The sequence below is a fragment of the Quercus suber genome, unplaced genomic scaffold (assembly GCF_002906115.3).
Source record: "Quercus suber isolate HL8 unplaced genomic scaffold, Cork oak 2.0 scaffold_51, whole genome shotgun sequence".
Classification (NCBI taxonomy): Eukaryota; Viridiplantae; Streptophyta; class Magnoliopsida; order Fagales; family Fagaceae; genus Quercus; species Quercus suber.
Genome location: NW_027069516.1, coordinates 316,162 through 338,300, shown reverse-complemented (window position 1 = coordinate 338,300; position 22,139 = coordinate 316,162). Strand labels below are relative to the sequence as shown.

The window sequence follows — 22,139 nt, the reverse complement described above, 5'->3', positions numbered from 1 at the left end:
ACATGTTCCAACTGACCTACAGTTGTACATTGTCCACAGGCTGCTTTCTATTAAAAAAAAAAAGAAAAAAAAAAACCTGTTATTGGATGATCTTATCAATTGAAGAAGTTCTTTATAAATTTATCCCCATGTCCAACCAACATATCTTTTTCTTTTAATTCTCCATCCTCATCTTTTCAACTCCATCTACCAAACAAAACTTTAGGTTTGATTTCTCTCTATCTCTCTCTCTCTCTCTCTCATAAAAGTAACATAGCAAATCCAAGATATCACCTGCTAATTAGAAAGAACAATAATTATAACAATTATTGGGATATCCAAGATCATGAACTTTCTTGGTATGTGATCAATTATTGATCTTTCCACCTTGGTAGGTTTGGATTTATAGTGATTGTCCAACTTTTCTTTTTCAACTTTTTTATGCCATTGGCCATCCAGAGGCCGTTAAAATCAGTTGAGATGACTAGATCATTGATTTGGGAGCATAATATCTGCTATAGATAGCTGCATGATTTTTTCCCCCCTCAAATTAACTAATTGAATAAAATTAACAATAACTTTTCTCTAGTGCTGCAGGATGTTACCTTCTCGTATCACATACATGGTTTGGAGGAGTCACATATTCTGTGGCAATCATTTGTGTTAAACTTTGTGCAAAGGCAAACTTTGCATGAAAGCTTCCGGAGTCAATGGTTGGTACAAATCTGCATTCTATGAATGAAGAGAAATTGCCTTCAAGAGCTTATAATGAAGAAGCATGAAAGATGGGTGATTACCTTGACATACTAAGCCTTACTAGAGTATTCGTGTATGGTGCCCGAAGCAAATAAGATGATTACACTATTATCAAAGGTATGTCATTTCTGAAGAATTCGAAAGGTTATAATCTCCTTAAGGTATGTCATTTCTGGAGAAATCGAAAGGTTATAATCTCCTTATAATACTACCTTTCTGTCTAAGAGAAAAAGGAAATTGTGACAAGTTAACCAAGTAATAGTTGTAGTGTTCATTTGGGTTAGCTGTTTGAAAACGTGTATTTTAAAAAACTGTGATTTTAAAATACGGGTTTTAAAAGTGGTGTTTTTGTCAACTAAGCGTTTGGATAACATTGGTGTAAAATTGCTGTTTTGGGTGCAAATTACCAAAATAGACTTAACTATTTTGTTAAGGTTATCTTGTCAATTTTTTAAATGAATAATAATAATACTAATAATAAGAGAGAATACATTACAATGAATTAAAAAAAAAATGCATTAAATTGTTCAAAACCCACAATATCCATTCTAACTCCAAAATAGAATTAATAAAAATATTGTTTACAACCCACAAATAAAATGAGCTCTGTTGTCACGAATAAATTACATCTTCTCATCATGCGTAGTCTCCACAAATAAATTTCTTCCCCCTTGTAAGGTGTCAAATATCCTTTCATTAAGGGGTATCCACCATCAACCAAATAATATTTTTGTAGGTAGAAAAGGGGAAAAAACTAATGAGATATGCAAAAACGATATCTATTCATATTCAAGATATAATATAATATATATCTGATTGTGGTTTTGGAAAGTTCACAGATTGTCCATGTATAGCATCCAAGAAATTGCATGTATCATGTGCTGCACATACTGTTCTAGCTATAACAAATGTGCTGCAGAATGGGTTGCTGCTCTACAAGAGCATATTGGTCAAGACTCTCCCTTAAAACCAATGGTACTCAACCATGTTCACAGTAGTCCCTTGGCTGGTCACTCTAGTTACTTGAAATCCTTGCAAAGAGCCAAACAAAATTTCTATTGGGAGGACATGAAAAAGGATTTAAACAGGCAATCAACGAGTGCGAAGTCTGTCATAGGGTCAAAACTGAGACCTCTACTCCCGCTGGATTATCACAGCCCTTGCCTATTCCAATTATGCCTTGGACAGATATCAGCATGGATTTCATTGATGGACTACCAAAGTCACAGGATCATATGTTGTTCTTGTGGTAGTTGACAGACTCACCAAGTATTTGCACTTCATTTCCTTTGCACATCCGTATTTTGCAGCCTAAGCATCGTCTCTATTCATGCAGCATGTGTTCAACTTGCATGTTGTGCCATCCACAGTTGTGAGTGACAGGGATGCAGTGTTCACAACAGCATTTTGGGATGAGTTTTTTAGGCTGTAGGGTACTGCTTTAGCAATGTCTTCCTCATATCACCCCCAAACAAATCACCAAACAGAAGTTGATAATAAGAGTTGGAGCAATACTTAAGGCTTTTGCTTGTGACAGATCTAAGAGGCGGGCAGAATGGTTGGTTTTGGTTCAAAAACTTACATACAACTACCAACTCCATTTGAAGCATTGTATGGGTTCCCTTGTCCAGGGTTGGTAGACTACATTCCTGGCAATAACCTAGAAGTTGTGGACTCATATTTGAAGAATAGAGAGTAGGTTCTAGCTGTTCTTAAGCCACATAATCTAGTGGCTTCACAAGAAAGGATGAAGCTGCAAGAAGACATGACAGGACCTTTGCTGTGGGTGATTGGGTGTATTGGAGGTTGCAGCCATACAAATAGAAATCGTTCGGTGTAAAAGGGCATTGGAAGCTATCCCCAAGGTATTTGACCTTCTTAGATCATTCTACGAACTGCGGAAGTGGCTTGTAAGCTTGACTTCCCACAATATTCATGGATTCATCTTGTATTCCATGAATCTTGCCTCAAGCCAGTTGGGACATAACACTATCCATTCCTACTTTGCCTCCTGTGGACAATGGAGGTCAGCTCTCTCCTGAACTGGTGGTTGTTTTGCAAGAGCGACCATATAGTTAAGGAATAGTGGCTACTTAGGTGTTGGTGCAGTGGCAGGGAGGGTCCACAGTTGATGCTACTTGGGAGGTTATTTACAAGCTACAGAACCAGTTCCCACACCTTGTGGGAAGGGTGTTTTGAAGGGGGAGGGTATGTTAAGAACCTCAATATCAGCTATGATTGTGCTTGTTGCCTGCCCTGCAGTGTATTTGTTCCTGTGTGCTTGATTCCTGCAGTTTGCTGCCTCTTCCTTTGCTGTTAGTTGTTGTGCTGCTGTATGCTACTTCCTATGCAGCCCAACAGTGTTAGCAGATCTGAAGATGGTATACTAGGTTTAGATAAGTGCACCTGTGCAGGTTTATGCAAGTTTCAAAGTGTGCAAGTGCTGCTTTGAGATGAGAATGCATTTAACTAGTTAGTTAATTTTCCCATGTGTATAGTTGGAGTAGCATGTGCTTAATTAGAGATAGTTAGGGTGTTAGTAAGCTGTTAGATGCCGGATGGCAGTTAGTTAGAGAAGAGGTTAGGGAAATTCTTGGCTTGTACTTGAGAAGCCTTGGTATATAATGGTGCTATTCATTGTAATCAAGGCATCATACAAATATTTAGATGACTGTTCTTGAATAAGTTCTCAAAAGTCGAAGACAATTGAAAAAAAAAGCCATAGAACATCATTTTAAACCCCTACTTTGCATCATCGGCACCCTTGGCATGATGGTCACTCTATAAATATAAGTACTTGTGGGATGTGGAGGGTAAGAGTCGAAGTTCAAGTTTCTAAGAGAGAGCTCCACACATATATACACTTAGATTAAACTTGAGTAAAATTTCTATCTTGTATAAAAAATAAAATAAAAAATCCCTAATTTGTCAAAAATGAAGTCAAAACAAGTATAATAATCCTTGATCAATCTGGAATATAAATAAATGAAATCAAATTAAACCACAGGTACTAGAAATCAAAGCACAAGAACACGATCTAGGTTCTAGAAACATAAAAAATGCATTTGGTTCTCAGGAAAATGAAAGAGAAAACATAAAGAAAATGCTCTGAAGCCTAAAAATTGTAGTGCCTTCCTTGAGCAATTGCAGCTTTATGAGGTAATCATTCTTACCTTCTGGCGCTACTAGTGAAACAGGAGGAAAAGTTATTAAACTTAGAAGTTACATAAACTAGCTACAAAATTATCACAAATAAGATATAAATGCTTCAATTTTCAACTATGGATAGATCCAACAGAAAAGTTTTTGCAGTATACCCACACAGGAGACCCTGTAGAGGTGGCATTTGATGAGAAAGAATTCAAGGTATGGTAATCCAAGCCTTTTGGAACCTAAAATCTTACTGAACTTCTATGGAATTTGAGTCAGAAATTGACCTTGCAAAGCCTTAGATCAACTGATGAAATATTGACTTAGAGATATCATCTCAAGTGTTAGTTTTCTTATATGATGCCTTCAGCTTCCTGTTAGACTTCTGCCTGTGTCAGGGCTTCCGGCATTGTGCTGTATGATTTATATTTTTTATTTTTTATTCAAAGATGGCCCAAAAAAATGTGTGTGTGTGTATAAGACTGAAGGCCAAAATTAAATTTAATAATTTTTATTATAGAAGGATCTAAATATAACTACAAGTTGAGGTGTCCTTAACATGTAACCGATCCCAATATCTTAAGGATTAATGTAATCTTAAAGTTTTGGGATTAAGGCATTTCTGTGGTTGTTAATAAGTTACTACTGAATTTTGTAGCACTCTAGTTTTTGTTTATCTTGAAATCTGACAGTCTTCTTTGCTTATTATCAACCATCAAGTCTGTGAAGTTGACTTTCACCTGCATTTTGAAAAGGTTGGAGAGTAAGATATAATTATGCCACCCCCAAAAGAGATTAAACAAAGTGTTCCTCATCTAATAAACTTCAAGGTCAAATGCTAGCTTCAGCTTGCAAGTACAGTATTTTGTGGGCTCTCAGGACTTTAGCCCATTTTGTGGAGAAGAGTGCAAAGAAGGTGAGGTGGAATGCTAAATGAAAAATTACTCTATCAAAGCACTACATGGAAATATCTCATGGTCTCTCACATGAGGTTTCTTCTTTTATACATATTTATTGATTAGCTTTAATGACAAGTCACAAATAGACCCCTTTGCAACTTGGTATTGGTTGGACTTACTTGAAAGTTCATATAAATCAAACATCATGTTTACAATGAGTTTGATAGAACATATTGCTCAAGACAGAAGTGAGAAGAGTCAATTTGGAGTTTGTACAAGTTTATGCATTGGTGATAAATAGATTTTTAATAGAATTGGAAAGGAAGTTGTATCATTTGAGTAGTTTTGACTCAATGCAATTGTATCACATCAGAAATCCATATTTATGGTCATCAATGCATCTCAGCACTGTCCATGCTTTAATTTATTAGGTGTGATCATCTGGCTGCCCATCTCTTATTCGATTATTCCATTAATCAATTGGATAATCAGCAAGTTGCAAATGAATTGCCACAAGGAAGTATTTTATACTTCAAATCTTAGGATCAATTAACTAGTTGTCTTGATGTTATTGCACAATCCATAGAAAAATAGTACTGTAACCAAATGTGATGGATTTCGTTTGTCTTGCTTACCATTTTGGATGTAAGTATTGTGCTACCTAAAATCTGACTTTCATCTTGAAAAACATGTATCCTGGAAACAGGCCTATTTCATGGCACCTATATTCAGTTTAGATGATGGGTCCAGCTCAAACTTTGATGCTACACTTGTACCTGCAACCATGCTACCACAACACTTGGCCTGGATGAGCATGGGAAAGAGATGGTTTTAAAACTCCTAAGCTCGACATGAAATGAAAGTGTAGGCCAAATGTTTCTGTGCATCCATCTGATCACACCAGAATTTGGTCTGAACTTTTTGGTATCTATTCATTTATTTCAAAATTTCTATGGTGATAAGGGAATATGTTCTGCATTCAAGCTCTTGGTGACTGATGTGCAGGAAGCGCAGCATAAAGTGGTAGTGGTACTGAAGAAAGGCAGGTTCAAGGGGAAAGAAATCTGGATGCCATTGAACAGAGGGAAATCAGAGGATTAGCACAATGAAAATTTCAAAGCTGCGTCTGATAGGGGAAATGAGCCTACAGATTATAATATGTATCCTAATTCTTTCTGTCTTCTTCAGTATGCTATCAATCAGCCTTCTTCAGCAGTTTGGATTCATCTTTCAGGAACAAAGCCATTGCTGAATGCTGAAATCATGTATAGTGTTCTGTGCTATTCAATAACTACGAGAGTGCTAAGCCTGTCTCTTTATCTCTTCTGGCCAAGTGGCAGTAGGGTCAGCAAAGTAGCTACATAGCATAATAGCTCTTACCAACCAAACCGAACTGACCCAAGATCTTAAAAATTTTACTAGGTACTAAAGAGAAAATACTTCTAGCATATGTCCTTGACACATATTGACCAGTAATTATAATTGGATTCTCTTGACTAGGTTATATCAGCTGCCAACCGTTTGGGGTCTTTTGCTCACTTGCCTAGTGTCAAAAATTGATTGAGCTTCCTTCATGTCCCATGTTTAGTTGGAGGAGCTGAATCCACTACTCGTTCGCACAACTGATAAGGAAGGCGAACTTGCCAAAGAGGAGAGAAAAAGCTTGCCAAACAATCCTCACAACTTCAGAAAATTAGATATTAGCCTAAAAAAGAAAAATATAGGGGTAGGAGTTAAAAGGAGAAAGGGACACTCCTGCTTGTGTTCCTAAGAACTCATAATTTTAATTTAATATACCAGGAAACATAAGTGAATAAGTTTTTCCAAGTGTGAGTGTGTGGGCTGTATTTTATGGTTTGAAGCTAATCTCATCCCCCACCCTCATGTTGGAGTCCTCCTCGTTTTTATAATGATGTTGGAATCGCTCAAAAACCTACTAAATGGGAGGAAAGTAAGTTATAACTATTGAGTATTAGCAATCATGGCATTTAGCTATCTGTTGGTTTTTCTCTAGGAATAGCAACCTAGTTGTCTGTGCGCCATTAAAAATAAATTCCCCTAAAGGAAAACTGCCTTCTCAATTTTCAAACTTTAAGGGATCATGGTAATCTTGCATTAAGGGTGATTGTTTCTTGCCTGGTGGAAAGGAAATGTAGTGTCGGGTAAAACTTCGTACACCGCAAATATGCTTTGTCTTATGCATGGCTTCAATTATGGGTCCAATAAACTCATAGGTAGGGGTGTTCACATTGAGGTTCGGTGCAATTTTGGGTCGTATTTAGCACTGTACTACGCTATGTGGTGCAATACAGTTTAACCAGTTTTCAAATATGATACAAATATATACTAAATATATTTATTATTTAATATATGTTAAATTTATTTAATCTATGCTAAATATCTGTTAAATATATATTTAATATATCTACTATATGTTAAATATTTAAAAATTTTATATTATATATAAAATAAAATTTATATATTAATAGGTGTAGTGCGGGGCAAATTTTTGTGGTTTTTTGAAAACCTTAAAACTGTGTGGTATAGTCTTGATATATATATATATATATATATTTAATCAGTTTGAAACACATAGTTCATATAATATATATATATATATATAATATTTAATATAATTAAAAAAAATAAGTGTGTGCATGTGTGGTGCTGTGTGGTGCGATTTTGCACTCTTTTCTTAACACTAAACCGCAAATTGTATTGCACCACACGGTGCAATGCAGTTTTTTTTTACCTCCACCTACTGTACAGTTACTCTATTTTTAGGGCATTTTGGTCGATTTAAGTGCGGTCATGCAATCTAAGTGGTTTTGTGAACATCCCTACTCTTAAGTGTTCCAAGCTCATTTGTGAGATTTTTTAGTGTCCAAGAAGACGTGAATGGTCATTTTTGCCGTCCAATCTACCTCTCCTTTTTATTTTCCTTCTCAGCCTCCTCTTTTGTGTGGGCTTTGTCCACAAAATGTAGAAGGAATTTATTTAATCTTATCTTTTGATTAGTTAGTCCCTTGCTTGGTTGGTATTAATTCCACGGGCCCAAGTTAGGCACTATTTTTAAGTGCATCTACTTTTGGTTAAAAGTTTTTTTTTTTAATAGCATAGTATACTTTATCTCTGAAACATCATGTTGTACAGTGGGAAAAAGAAAATAAGAACATTCTTTTAATCAAATAATGATCTCATTTTTCTCTTTTGTAGTACTAGCCAAAGTTAAGGCAACACAATTACATCGTAAAAGTATATTGTGAAAAGAAATTAAAAAAAAAAAAAATATATATATATATATATATCAATCTAAACTAAAATTTAGCTTTTTTTTTTTTTTTACATTACTAAAAACTAGTATATATTAAAAGTATCTTTGATGTAGTGCTGACTTTGTGGGCAACCTGGGCCGAATTTTTGAATCTTTGGCTTTATCTATTATTGAGCCTTTTTGTCCATGTCAGTAAGTTTTGGGCTTACCCATCTCCTCCTGTTGGTCTGATCTCTTTGTATGGGCACGCTCGCAGGCTGAGTTCTTTGGGCTCCATTTCTGGGCTGTACGTGGATTTGAATTTGCTGGAATATGAAGCTTGTGGGCCTTGTTCTCTAACAACACCCTATAGAAAAGGATCATATTGAGAACCCCGAGGATAGCAAGAGAGCTAGTAGTTTTACGTATATTTCCACGTCTACAGTTGGTTGCTTTAAAATGGGCCAGTTTCACAACATCATCTTAGTAACTAGGTAGATGCTGAGATGATGATAGGATGAGAATGAACGGTTTCTTCTGTTAACACCACTGTGCCATAGTCTATATATGAGGAACGGTGGCCATGATAATTCTGTCTTAAAGACGAGCTGCATTTTGTCCCCTTCTAAACTTGTTGTCCACGCTCAGGTTTTACACTGAATGCAATCCAATACAAGGTAGATCCTACATTAAACATCTGAGAAAGCTGTTGAATATGTGTTGTTTCTGAATAATCTCTAGTGTTTTTATTATAGAATAAATCTTATATATCAGTTTAATTAGAGAGTAAAACAAGCTAAAGGGGTTCACAATGTTGCAAATTAACAGTATACATTTAAGGAAGTGATAGCAAGCTAAGTAAACATATATATGTGGGTCAGATTACTTAATTTTGTAAGTATTGCAGAATGCTAAATTGTGTGTCTTACTCTTTAATGAAATGCAGTCAGGAAATTTTTCAAGCAGTGGATTTTTATTTTTTTTCTAAGCATATGTAGTGGATAAATACTGTACCAAAAAGCCGACCTTCCAGATGTAATGGGACTGGTAGGTGGCTGAAAGAAAAGAACTCACGGGGGGTGATCCATCCCGATCATGCTGTTGTTTCTTGTTATAATCATGTAAGTCGAATCATAGTATTGATGATGCATTGATAATAATTTGACACCTAGCTCAATCATGTTATCTTGTAGTAAAATATTCATGTCTTAATTTGGTTTTCACATCAAAGTACTGTCAACCTTTGTTCACTGTAATAGCTAACATTCACTTGCTATTTGTCGAAAGATATATATTGGATAATCATGATAGTTTTAAAACGTATAAAGGATAAAGGTATTACAGAAATTACTAGGAATAATTATCAATTTTACCTTTTAGTATTTTCCTTTAAACTCATGATGGTTGCAAATCCATATACACATGAAACACTCAAATTGCTTTTTATTACACTATAGTTTAGTCCTTTAAAAGGTGGATTATTTTAAGGGTCATATTGGATAGGGGAAGACCTCATGATCATAAGCTTCAACCCCAAATTACATTTAATCAGTCAATCCTGAACAGATTGATGAGTACTTTTTTCCCAGGTAATGATAAGGTTACAATGAGTTTTTTCTTTTAGCCATTAAATAAGTTGGATCATTGAATTTTATTGATTCTAAAGTGGAGAAAATCTACAAGTAGGACCTGTCATCATCTCGTTGATGCCCTAGACACTAGACAGTCAGGATTTTCTGTGCTCTCTCTCTCTCTCTCTGTGATAGGATCTAATTCTTGACTCTTTCACATTCTTGGTTGGCATGATCCCTCAACAATGCTTATATGCCAGGATGTCTTATTTATATATTATCCAAATTTGATTCATTCTTTAAGAGTAGGTGTACATGTATTGGTTCAACGATGCCGCCCTACCCCGATGGAAAGGAGGAAAACAAAAATAATTAAAACCCTCACCTAGGCCAACAATTAATTGAGCACTTTTTCTTTCTTCTTCTGAAGGAGTTGATGCAAATTAAATATAGTTTTAGGTTTATATTCCCCTTTGATCCATGTCAATCACATAAATTCTTCTTCTTTTTTTTATAAACAGGTAAAACTTTAATTGAAGGGAAGGAAAAAATACATCAGGAAGGGATGACAGATTTAAGTACATAACTCATGCATCTAAAACTCTGTAACAATTTGATATGTTTTTCCTTTTCTTTATAAGTTTTGTCTAGGTAAATTGAGGAAGAAAATAAATAGATAAAGATCTAGTAAGAGCATTCTCATCCGCTTATGGGGAAAAAAAAAAAAGCAATTAGTCTCATCAATAGCTACTTCATTTATTTTACACTAGCTTGTAACCTCATGCACATGCATAGATATACTTAAAAGATATACATTAAGATGCATAATATAATTTTTACATATATAATTTAAATATTATTGATATTCATTCTTATATATATATATATATATATATATTTTATTTGATGCAAATTAAATATAGTTTTAGGTTTATATTCCCCTTTGATCCATGTCAATCACATAAATTCTTCTTCTTTTTTTTATAAACAGGTAAAACTTTGATTGAAGGGAAGGAAAAAATACATCAGGAAGGGATGACAGATTTAAGTACATGACTCATGCATCTAAAACTCTGTAACAATTTGATATGTTTTTCCTTTTCTTTATAAGTTTTGTCTAGGTAAATTGAGGAAGAAAATAAATAGATAAAGATCTAGTAAGAGCATTCTCATCCGCTTATGGGGGGAAAAAAAAAAAGCAATTAGTCTCATCAATAGCTACTTCATTTATTTTACACTAGCTTGTAACCTCATGCATATGCATAGATATACTTAAAAGATATACATTAAGATGCATAATATAATTTTTACATATATAATTTAAATATTATTGATATTCATTCTTATATATATATATATATATATATTTAACTCTATAAAAAGCCTTGTAAAAATATTATTAGGTAGAAAATGTAAATTGTCCATTTTTAAAAATTTATTCATTAATTCTAAAATCTTTAGTTTTTGTACGCAATAACTCACTTGGATTGATATTTATGATGTGGTCTACATTTGACTCCAAAATTAAGAAATAAAACTCTTTCTAAAAATAAATAATTTAGAAAACATGATGCAAAATTGGACTTTAATTGTGGAATTTAATTAAATTTTCTCTAAATTTTGCATATTAATATATATATATATATAGATAACCACTCTTGCAACGCATCATACATCTCATTCTTTATTTTATAATACACCACATTAAAATAATATAATATTTTATACCTAACACAGGTCGTGTGTTTGAGGGTGACGGAGAAAATGAAAAAAAGGATAATGCGCATTTGAGAGAGAGACTGGGTGAAAGAGAAAGAATAAAATAAAGAAAAAGAAAAAAAAATGCATACTGTAGCAATGTTTAAAATTGTTATAGGAATGCAGGATTGGATGTAAAGCTCATTTTGTTGTTGTTGTTTTTTTTTTTTTTTATTAATGAAAATCCTTATGTATTTTGCATTTCATTTGGTTTTAAAAGACCAGATGAGAGTGCTCTATCTATAAGGTTCAACCCCCAACTTTCAAGCCCTAGAAATTTCATACTAAATGATATAGAAGTTAAAAAAATGGTAACAAACAATTATGACAAAACATTGTCATCACTCCTTGGGCAATACACCATAGGTTCTCCAATCAAAATCATCCACTTATGGGGGCAAAAAAAACCATTTTGTCTCTCCAAATAGCTACTTCATTTATTAGATGCATAATATAATTTTTACATATATAATTTAAATATTATTGATATTCATTCTTATATATATATATATATATATATATTTTAAACTCTTTAAAAAGCCTTGTAAAAATATTATTAGGTAGAAAATGTAAATTGTTCATTTTAAAAAATTTATTCATTAATTCTAAAATCTTTAGTTTTTGTACGCAATAACTCACTTGGATTGATATTTATGATGTGGTCTACATTTGACTCCAAAATTAAAAAATAATACTCTTTCTAAAAATAAATAGTTTAGGAAACATGGCGCAAAATTGGACTTTAATTGTGGAATCTAATTAAATTTTCTCTAAATTTTGCATATTAATATATATATATAGATATCCACTCTTACAACGCATCATACATCTCATTCTTTATTTTATAATACACCACATTAAAATAATATAATATTTTATACCTAACACAGGTCGTGTGTTTGAGGGTGGAGAAAATGAAAAAAAGGATAATGCGCATTTGAGAGAGAGACTGGGTGAAAGAGAAAGAATAAAATAAAGAAAAAGAAAAAAATGCATACTGTAGTAATGTTTAAAATTGTTATAGGAATGCAGGATTGGATGTAAAGCTCATTTTATTGTTGTTGTTGTTTTTTTTTTTATTAATGAAAATCCTTATGTATTTTGCATTTCATTTGGTTTTAAAGGACCAAATGAGAGTGCTCTATCTATAAGGTTCAACCCCCAACTTTCAAGCCCTAGAAATTTCATACTAAATGATATAGAAGTTAAAAAAATGGTAACAAACAATTATGACAAAACATTGTCATCACTCCTTGGGCAATACACCATAGGTTCTCCAATCAAAATCATCCACTTATGGGGGCAAAAAAAAAGCATTTTGTCTCTCCAAATAGCTACTTCATTTATTTTACATAATTACTCTTACAACACATCATAAATCTCATTCTTTATTTTATAATACACCACATTAAAATAATATAATATTTTATACCTAACACAGGTCGTGTGTTTGAGAGTGACAGAGAAAAAAAAAATGATAATGCGCGTTTGAGAGAGAGACTAGGTGAAAGAGAAAGAATAAACAAAGAAAAAGAAAAAAAAATGCATACTGTAGCAATGTTTAAAATTGTTACAGGAATGCAAGACTGGATGTAAAGCTCATTTTGTTGTTTTTTTTTTTTTAATGAAAACCCTTATATATTTTGTATTTCATTTGGTTTTAAAGGACCGGATGAGAGTGCTCTATCTATAAGGTTCAACCACAACTTTCAAGCCCTAGAAATTTCATACTATATGATATAGAAGTTTAAAAAAAATGCTAACAAACAATTATGAAAAAACATTGTCATCACTCCTTGGGCATTACACCATAGGTTCTTGAATCAAAATCATCCACTTATGGGAAAAAAAAAAAGCATTTTGTCTCACCAAATAGCTACTTCATTTATTTTATATAACTACTTTTACAACACACCATGCATCCCATTTTTTATTTTATAATACACCACATTAAAATAATATAATATTTTATACCTAACACAGGTCATGTGTTTGAGAGTGACGAAGAGAATAAAAAAAATGATAATGTGCGTTTGAGAGAGAGAGACTGGGTGAAAGAGAAAAAATTTAAATAAAAAAAAGAAAAAGAAAAAATGCATACTATAACAATGTTTAAAATTGTTACAGGAATGTAGGACTAGATGTAAAGCTCATTTTGTTGTTTTCTTTTTATTTTTTAAATGAAAATCCTTATGTATTTTGCATTTCATTTGGTTTTAAAGGACCGGATGAGAGTGCTCTATCTATAAGGTTCAACCCCAACTTTCAAGCCCTAGAAATTTCATACTATATGATATAGAAGTTTAAAAAAAAAAAAAAAAAATGCTAACCAACAATTATGACAAAACATTGTCATCACTCCTTGGGCGTTATACCATAGGTTCTCCAATCAAAATCAACTATGTAGCTATGTTGGTTAATAATCACACGCCTAAATATAATTGTCGAGGTAGTGCATTGATCAATATTGCTGCATGATTAAATTTAATTAGAAAATCTATACAATATCTAAGTAACTATGCCTAAGTTTTGTGATGATGATTAATGATTGTGATTCATATGAATCATGATAGTTTTAACACATATAAAGGTTAAAGGTATTACAGAAATTACTAGGAATAATTATCAATTTTAATTACCTTTTAGTATTTTCCTTTAAACTCGTGTGGTTGCAAATCCATATACATGAAACACTCAAATTGCTTTTTATTAAACTATAGTTTAGCCCTTTAAAAGGTGGATTATTTTAAGGGCCATATTGGCTAGGGGAAGAACTACTCATGCTCATAAGCTTCAACCCCAAATTAATTACATTTGATCGGTTAATCCTGAAAATATTGATAATTACTTTTTTTCCCTGGAAATGGAGTTAAACTGAGTTTTTTTTTTTTTATTATTTTTAAATTAGCCATTAAATAAGTTGGATCATTGATTTTTGTTGATTCTAAAGTGAAGAAAATCTACAAGTAGGACCTGTCATCTGGTTGATGCCCTAGACAGTCAGGATTTTCTGTGCAATCTCTCTCTCTCTCTCTCTTTCTGATAGGATCTAATATATTCTTGACTCTTTTCACATTCGTGGGTTAGCATGATCCCTCAACAATGCTTACATGCCAGGATTTCTTAGAACCGTGTCATTTGTTTCATTTATATATTATCCAAATTTGATTGATTCTTTAGAGTAGGTGTATTGGTTCAACTATGCCGCCCTACCCCCTAGGAAAGGAGGAAAACAAAAATAAAACCCTCACCTGCTAGCTAGGCCAACAATTATTTGAGCAGTTTTTCTTTCTTATTCTGAAGGAGTTGATGCAAATTAAATATAGTTTTAGGTTTATATTCCCCTTTGATCCATATCAATGACATATATTCTTCTTCTTCTTCTTTTTATAACCAGAGAACTTTTATTTAAGAGAAGAAAAAAGTATACCAGGTTGGGATGGCACGCAATTGTTTTTTCTTTTTCCTATTTATGTGCATGATTCATGCATCTAATGAATCCGTACTCTGTAACAATCTGATATGTTTTTCTTTTTCTTTCTAAATGTTGTCTAAGTAGATTGAGGAAGAAAAGAAAAGAAATAGATAAAGACCTCATAAGTGCATTTAGATTCGCTTATGCAAAAAAATTCATTATGTCTCACAAAATATCTACTTTATTTATTTTACATAATCACTTTTACAACACATCTTACATCTCATTCTTTATTAATATTTTATAATACACCACATTAAAATAATATTATATTTTATACCTAACACAGGTAGTGTGTTTGAGAGTGACAGAAAGAATAAAAAATGATAATGCGCGTTTAAGAGAGTGACTAAGTGTAAGAGAAAGAATTTTTAAAAAAAATGCAGACTATAGCAATGTTTGAAATCGTTACAGGAATGCAGGATTGGATGTAAAGCTCATTTTGTTGTAAATCATTATGTATTTTGCATTTCATTTCTTTTAAAAGACCAGATGAGAATGCTCTATCTATAATGTTCAACCCCAACTTTTAAGCTCTAGAAATTTAAAAGGGATTCTAACACACACACACTCACACAAGAAAGAAGAAAAGAAATTCTAACACAAAGATACACCACAGCTCTACTCAAAAACACTAACAAACAATTATGACAAAACATTGTCATCACTCTTTGGGCATTATGCTTGAGGTTCTCCAGTCAAAACAACTATATATATTGGTTAATAATCACAAGTCTAAATAAAATTGTCGAGGTAGTGCATTGATCAATGTTGCCACATGATTAAATTTAATTGGCAAACTTATACAATACTTAAGTAATCATACTTAATTTTTGTGATGGTGATTAATTATTGTGATTCATATCAACAACAACAAAATCTTAATTATTTTTATGTCTTGTATTTTTTTATGAAAAATTAGTAAAATAAACCTAGTAAAATTTGTAATACCTCAATCATCACTTAGGGCACATTTGGTACAATGTAATGATTATTACATGGGAATAGGAATAAGTATTACAAGAAATATATTAAGTTGGAATGTAATAGGTATTACTATTCATTAGTTTGATGATCATTTAGAAATATAATCCTGAATATGCATCCACAATTTAGTATAGTATAAAAAAAAAGTGTAATTAAATCATTTTTAAGTCAAATTTTATAAAATACACTTATTTTAGGGTGTTCAAAATAGAGTTAATAATTAACAATAAGGAAAATTTATTTTCTTGCCTTTTGAAGATATGGCAACTAATGGTTTTTTAAGAAATTTTTTTAAAAAGTTATTACATAAAGTGAAGGAATAGATATTCAGTACTTTTAATAAGGAATAGTTATTCTTCATTTTGAAGAATAACTATTCATAAGGTATAACTATTCATTGTAATAAAAACATAACCAAACAACCGAATAGTTATACCATAAGAATATCTATTACATTACAGTGTTTATTACAGTTTACCAAACGTGCCCTTAAAGTTAGAAAGATTTAAGATAATCACTAAAGACAAGTTATCAATATTCTTTTTTTATGAAAATAGTTATGCTATATATCATTTTCCCATTTTGCTTAAAATTTCCATTTTCATGCACCACATTCAAGCAATGCTAAAGAAAAAATTATTTTCACAATTTATTAAATGGGAAGTTATAATTGAAGTAACACTACTTTTGTATAAAACTCCAATTGATACCAAATGAATATACACAAATCACGTCATACTAGTTAGGCAAGGGTGAAATTTCCCGTGACATTAGCCTTTTACACCAAACATTTGCAAGTTGCTCCAACCAATAAAGAAAAAAAAATTGCAAGTTGCAATATCATCGATCACGAGCCCAAAGAATGTTATGTGTTGTTCATAGCTTGTTAATAATAGTCATAAATTAAATTACCTTAAACATCTCATAAGAGGAATGGGTGGCCATATCTAGAACTAGAAGCCAAAATATCCTCGACCAAAAATAAGTTCAACAAAATAAATTGAAAATAAAGAATACCATTCTCAATTTAATTTTGTGATTTTAAGAATTTTATAAAATGGGAAAAATGATGAGAGAAGATTCACGAGAAAAGAGAAACTCTTTTTTCCTTTATTATAGTTTTTATAAATAAAGTAAGTAAAGTAAATATTTTTATAAGAAAAAATAATTGTTAAAAGATAGTCACAGACAGCTGGATTGAAGGGAGGGTAGGTTTTGGGACGCGCAAACACCGCCCTAGCGATCTGTGATTGGTCCCACATGTTTTAACGGCGACGGTCGTCCACATTACATTCACGCCGTTAAATAAAATTTTATCTAGCCGTTGTCTTGTCCATTTGATTAGCTCTTCAATCACTAACTTTATTTATTTAGATAATATATTCTTACGTGCATGGAGAATATGTTTGAAGAATCCAGTCCATCATCTTAGTTCAAAAAAAAAAAAAGAAAAAAAAAAAAGAAGAAGAATCCGGAAGACTTTCTTTTCTTTTCTTTTTTATATATTCAGTTGTTACAATGGAAAATAGGAGAGTTTAACTCTAAACATTTTTGTTAAAAAAACAAGCAAGTACTAATTAAAGCACTAGACTTTATAAAATTTTCCATGTTAATTAGAAAATAAAATATTACATGAATTATGCATGTTTGTACGTATCAAGAATAAAGCTTGGTTACAAATTAACTTGATTATTTTTTTCTAGCCGTTGTCTTGTTCATTTGATTAGCTCTTCAATCGCTAACTTTATTTATTTAGATAATAAATTCTTACGTGCATGGAGAATATGTTTGAAGAATCCAGTCTATCATCTTGGCTCAAAAAAAAAAAAAAAAAAAAAAAGAAGAAGAAGAAGAAGAATCCAGAAGACTTTCTTTCTTTTCTTTTTTATATATTCCGTTGTTACAATGGAAAATAGGAGAGTTGAACTCTAAACATTTTTGTTAAAAAAACAAGCAAATACTAATTAAAGCACTAGACTTTATACAATTTTCAATCTTAATTAGAAAATAAAATATTACATGAATTATGCATGTTTGTACATATCAAGAATAAAGCTTGGTTATGAACTTGATTGTAGTTGCCAAAGGCTACAACTCTCACTAAAAAATTTAACATAATTACATATTTTGAAAATCTAACTATTAAATTGCATGTTTTTTTATGTTTTTAAAATGCGTGTTAAATTTCATGCAAAGAGAATGCAAAACCTTTTTTTTTTTTAAAGAAGCAAAAATTTTAAGGAGGAAGCTTCTCTCCATAATTGTGCATGTTCACTTGTAGAAAAATGTTTTATTTTTTGATAAATTAAGTAATTACAATGGAGATGGTAGATTTAAACCTTAAATGCTTTCGTTAAAAAAATCAAAAAGTATTAGTTGAGCCATAAGACTCTTGTTATGTAATAATGTATATTCAATTAGGACTTTAGAGGAAAAACCAAACATATCACTCTTCTTACTTTTCAATGACTTATCTTAATCAACATTCTTTTATGGTTTTAGCTTATGAGTTGTCAAACTCAAAAAAAAAAAAAAAAAAAAACAAAACAAAAACAAAACAAAACAAAAATCATCCATATGATATCCGTGCCTCCGTGGTTGGCCTTATTTGCATAGTTTCTATTAAAATAATTATTTAAATTTTAGGAATACATAATAATTTATTATGGTATTATGTTTTAAATATCAAATTTTAATTTATTTCTTCACTCTATTTCTTTTTAAAATAATAATTTTAGTAAAAAAATCTTATAACTCAATTTATTGTTTGGTCCTTCTGTAAGAAATAATTGGAATCTCAAATTCTACCTCCCTAAGTTAAACTTGTTGTAAGCAAATAAGAATACTAAATTATAAAACCCACTAATGGAGGGAAATTAGATATTTAAAATCATAGTGTATTTTATTTTTAAAAAAAGGAATAATATTAATATTGAATGTTGAATGTTTACTATTCAAAATCTTATCTCGTACTGCCATATACTCTTGATGCAATGATTACTTTACAAATATAAGTACTTATGAAGTATGTCAATAATATTAATATTGAATGTTGAATNATGTAATAATGTATATTCAATTAGGACTTTAGAGGAAAAACCAAACATATCACTCTTCTTACTTTTCAATGACTTATCTTAATCAACATTCTTTTATGGTTTTAGCTTATGAGTTGTCAAACTCAAAAAAAAAAAAAAAAAAAAAACAAAACAAAAACAAAACAAAACAAAAATCATCCATATGATATCCGTGCCTCCGTGGTTGGCCTTATTTGCATAGTTTCTATTAAAATAATTATTTAAATTTTAGGAATACATAATAATTTATTATGGTATTATGTTTTAAATATCAAATTTTAATTTATTTCTTCACTCTATTTCTTTTAAAATAATAATTTTAGTAAAAAAATCTTATAACTCAATTTATTGTTTGGTCCTTCTGTAAGAAATAATTGGAATCTCAAATTCTACCTCCCTAAGTTAAACTTGTTGTAAGCAAATAAGAATACTAAATTATAAAACCCACTAATGGAGGGAAATTAGATATTTAAAATCATAGTGTATTTTATTTTTAAAAAAAGGAATAATATTAATATTGAATGTTGAATGTTTACTATTCAAAATCTTATCTCGTACTGCCATATACTCTTGATGCAATGATTACTTTACAAATATAAGTACTTATGAAGTATGTCAATAATATTAATATTGAATGTTGAATGCTTACTATTCAAAATCTTATCTCATATTGCTGTATATTTTTGATGCGATGATTACTTTATAAATATAAGTACTTATGAAGTGTGGGAGGTAAAGAACGAAATTCAAGTACTTAAGAAGAAATTTCACACACATATACATTTAGATTAAGTTAAAGTAAAATTTTTATTTTGTATAAAATAAAAATATAAATAAAGGTCTTCCACAAATGGTTATGGCGTATTAATTAACGTTAACGGAATTGAAGGAGTATAGATTAACAAGGCCACGTAAGGAAAAAAGAGAACGTGTTTCGGTTAAGAGATTCTTGGACGGACTTTTTTTTTTTTTTTTTTTTTTTGAGAAACTTCTTGGACGGACTTGGGAGTTGAGAATAGGGCTAAACCCTAGATGCCCTCTTCCTTCTTTCTTTTTCCTTTTTCTTTTTCTTTTTTTTTTTCAATTTGTTTTTAAAAAATTATTTTCTCTCTCTGACTATCCTTTTCTCTTTTCATACCTAATGTTTAAGAAAGAGACAACCAGTCAACTATATATATATATATATATGTAAGCCTTGGTCCAATTATGAGAATGCATATGGTTTTCAATTTAATTACAATGTTGCCATTCACATTATGTGAAAGGTTTGAAAAATTCAATTCATAGAATTTTTATTTTTTTAATGGTATTTACCTAACCTTATTAGAAAATCATTCACATTTCACACACAAATTGTCTTTAGTTTAGGTCCAAAAGAAATTGGGTATTTTTATATTGTGTGGAAAATGTCAATGCTTGAAATAATAAATTGCTCATATTATTTTATTAGTGTGTATCTTTTATTTACATCTTAGAGTCACAAAATACAGTAATAATATTTTTATATCTATGTCCACAGTAACTTCTCTTCCAACCACTTCCATTTTCAACTCTTTCTTCTTTGAGTTTTTGAAGAAAACAACAAAAGAAAACCCCTTTTTTTGTGTGCTTACAAGTTAGGGGGTGTGAGTGTTCAACCTATAGTTTTTTCATGGTAAAACAAAATTTTCCACTTAACAACAGGAATTTTGAGAAAATATATATTAGTATGCCGAACTAAACCTTATTTTATACTAGTATATGCCTTAATTAGCCTTTTATCTTGGAGGCTATTCTAACTCACTAGTTATTTGGTACTCAAAAAAAAAAAGATTGCTAATTTGTCACTCTTTTTAATAATTTTGTCGAAGACGAATATTAACCAGATGCAATGTTGGATCATCTTTCAACATCATTGCTGAAATTTGGTATCCTTTTGAAAATTACTTGTTCTACTACCACTATCCACTTTACCAACTATATAGCACAATTTTTCCACCCAAAGAAAACCACTAGTGCTTAAATTAATCATTCCCAATAATACTTACTAAAGTGAAAAGGTCAAATTCTAGAAGGTAAAGACCAAGAAGTAGTCAGCACTCATCATACTTATGTCAATATAATTCTTCCACTACTGCATATTTTAAATACAATCATTTTTAATTTTAGCTTTAGATTTACGTAAATGGCTGCTTTTTCAAGATCACATTTTTCACATTGAGTTGTGTAAAAGGGTATAAAATACTTGCTTGACATTTTCATACCATTTTGTAAGGTGATAAATTATTATTGAAGTAACATCATTTTTAGATAAACATATTATTGATATTACTTTTATTATATGTGTTTAACTAGCTTATATTTTGGCGACTTGTAAATTAATTTAAGCAAATAATAAACTATCAAAATATAATCTAACTAAACACATTCACATCAACCATTGTGAAAATGATATTTTAAATCATGCATAGAGGCATAGCAAATTTATTATGTGTCTAAGAGTTGTATCTAAAGATCAAGATCAAAAAATTGCTTCAAAAACTGCTTAAGAAAACTGCAATTGTTGTTAGCTTGAATACAATTGACCAACTGAGTTTCAATTAAGCTTGCTTGCATGCTTAACACTACTTGACCGATCAAACCTCAGGATTACAAAATTTTAAATCCAAGCGTGTGATCAACTTAGGCCTTAGTATATGTGAATTGTGCCCTACACATTCAACATATTTAAGGACCACTTAAGTTAACCTTAAAAGAGATTGAGGGGAAAGTTTGATGCTTATGATATGCACCTAGGGTTATATGCCAAGTGAATCTCTGTTGCCAAATACACTAAAGATTTTAAGTTTGGTAATAAGTTGAAAACTACTACAACTTACACACAAACAAGTTGTTGCTATAAGAACTTTCAAGTTGATATTTGAAGTCACAGACTGGAGTATTTGTGTGAAAAAAAAAAAATCCATTATGAAAAAGTTCAATCGAGTTGAAGTTTCTTGGGGTTACAATAGTAAGTTTTACTAGAGAAAACAAATTAGGATTAAGTAATATTATTTGTAAACTTCAATTTCATTAGTGGAATTGAAGGTAAGCATTCTTAGAGGGTTTTCTTTTTTAATTATGCCGTTGTTTCATTTATTTTTCTACTACTCATTATTACAATATTAATTATGTGCATTGTTTAGTTGATTCTGAATCCAAAATATCATAATTGATTAATTAATTGAATTGGATTAATTTGGTTAAATCAATCAA

General features: G+C 31.0%; 1 long non-coding RNA gene across 1 annotated transcript; it reads left to right on the top strand.

Moving 5' to 3' along the window:
* The first annotated feature begins 464 nt into the window (after positions 1 to 464).
* Positions 465 to 5,978, top strand: LOC136066895 (uncharacterized). Its single transcript, XR_010628424.1, has 3 exons — positions 465 to 852; positions 4,641 to 4,801; positions 5,491 to 5,978. It is a non-coding gene; the product is annotated as an uncharacterized LOC136066895 (long non-coding RNA).
* Positions 5,979 to 22,139: the final 16,161 nt, after the last annotated feature.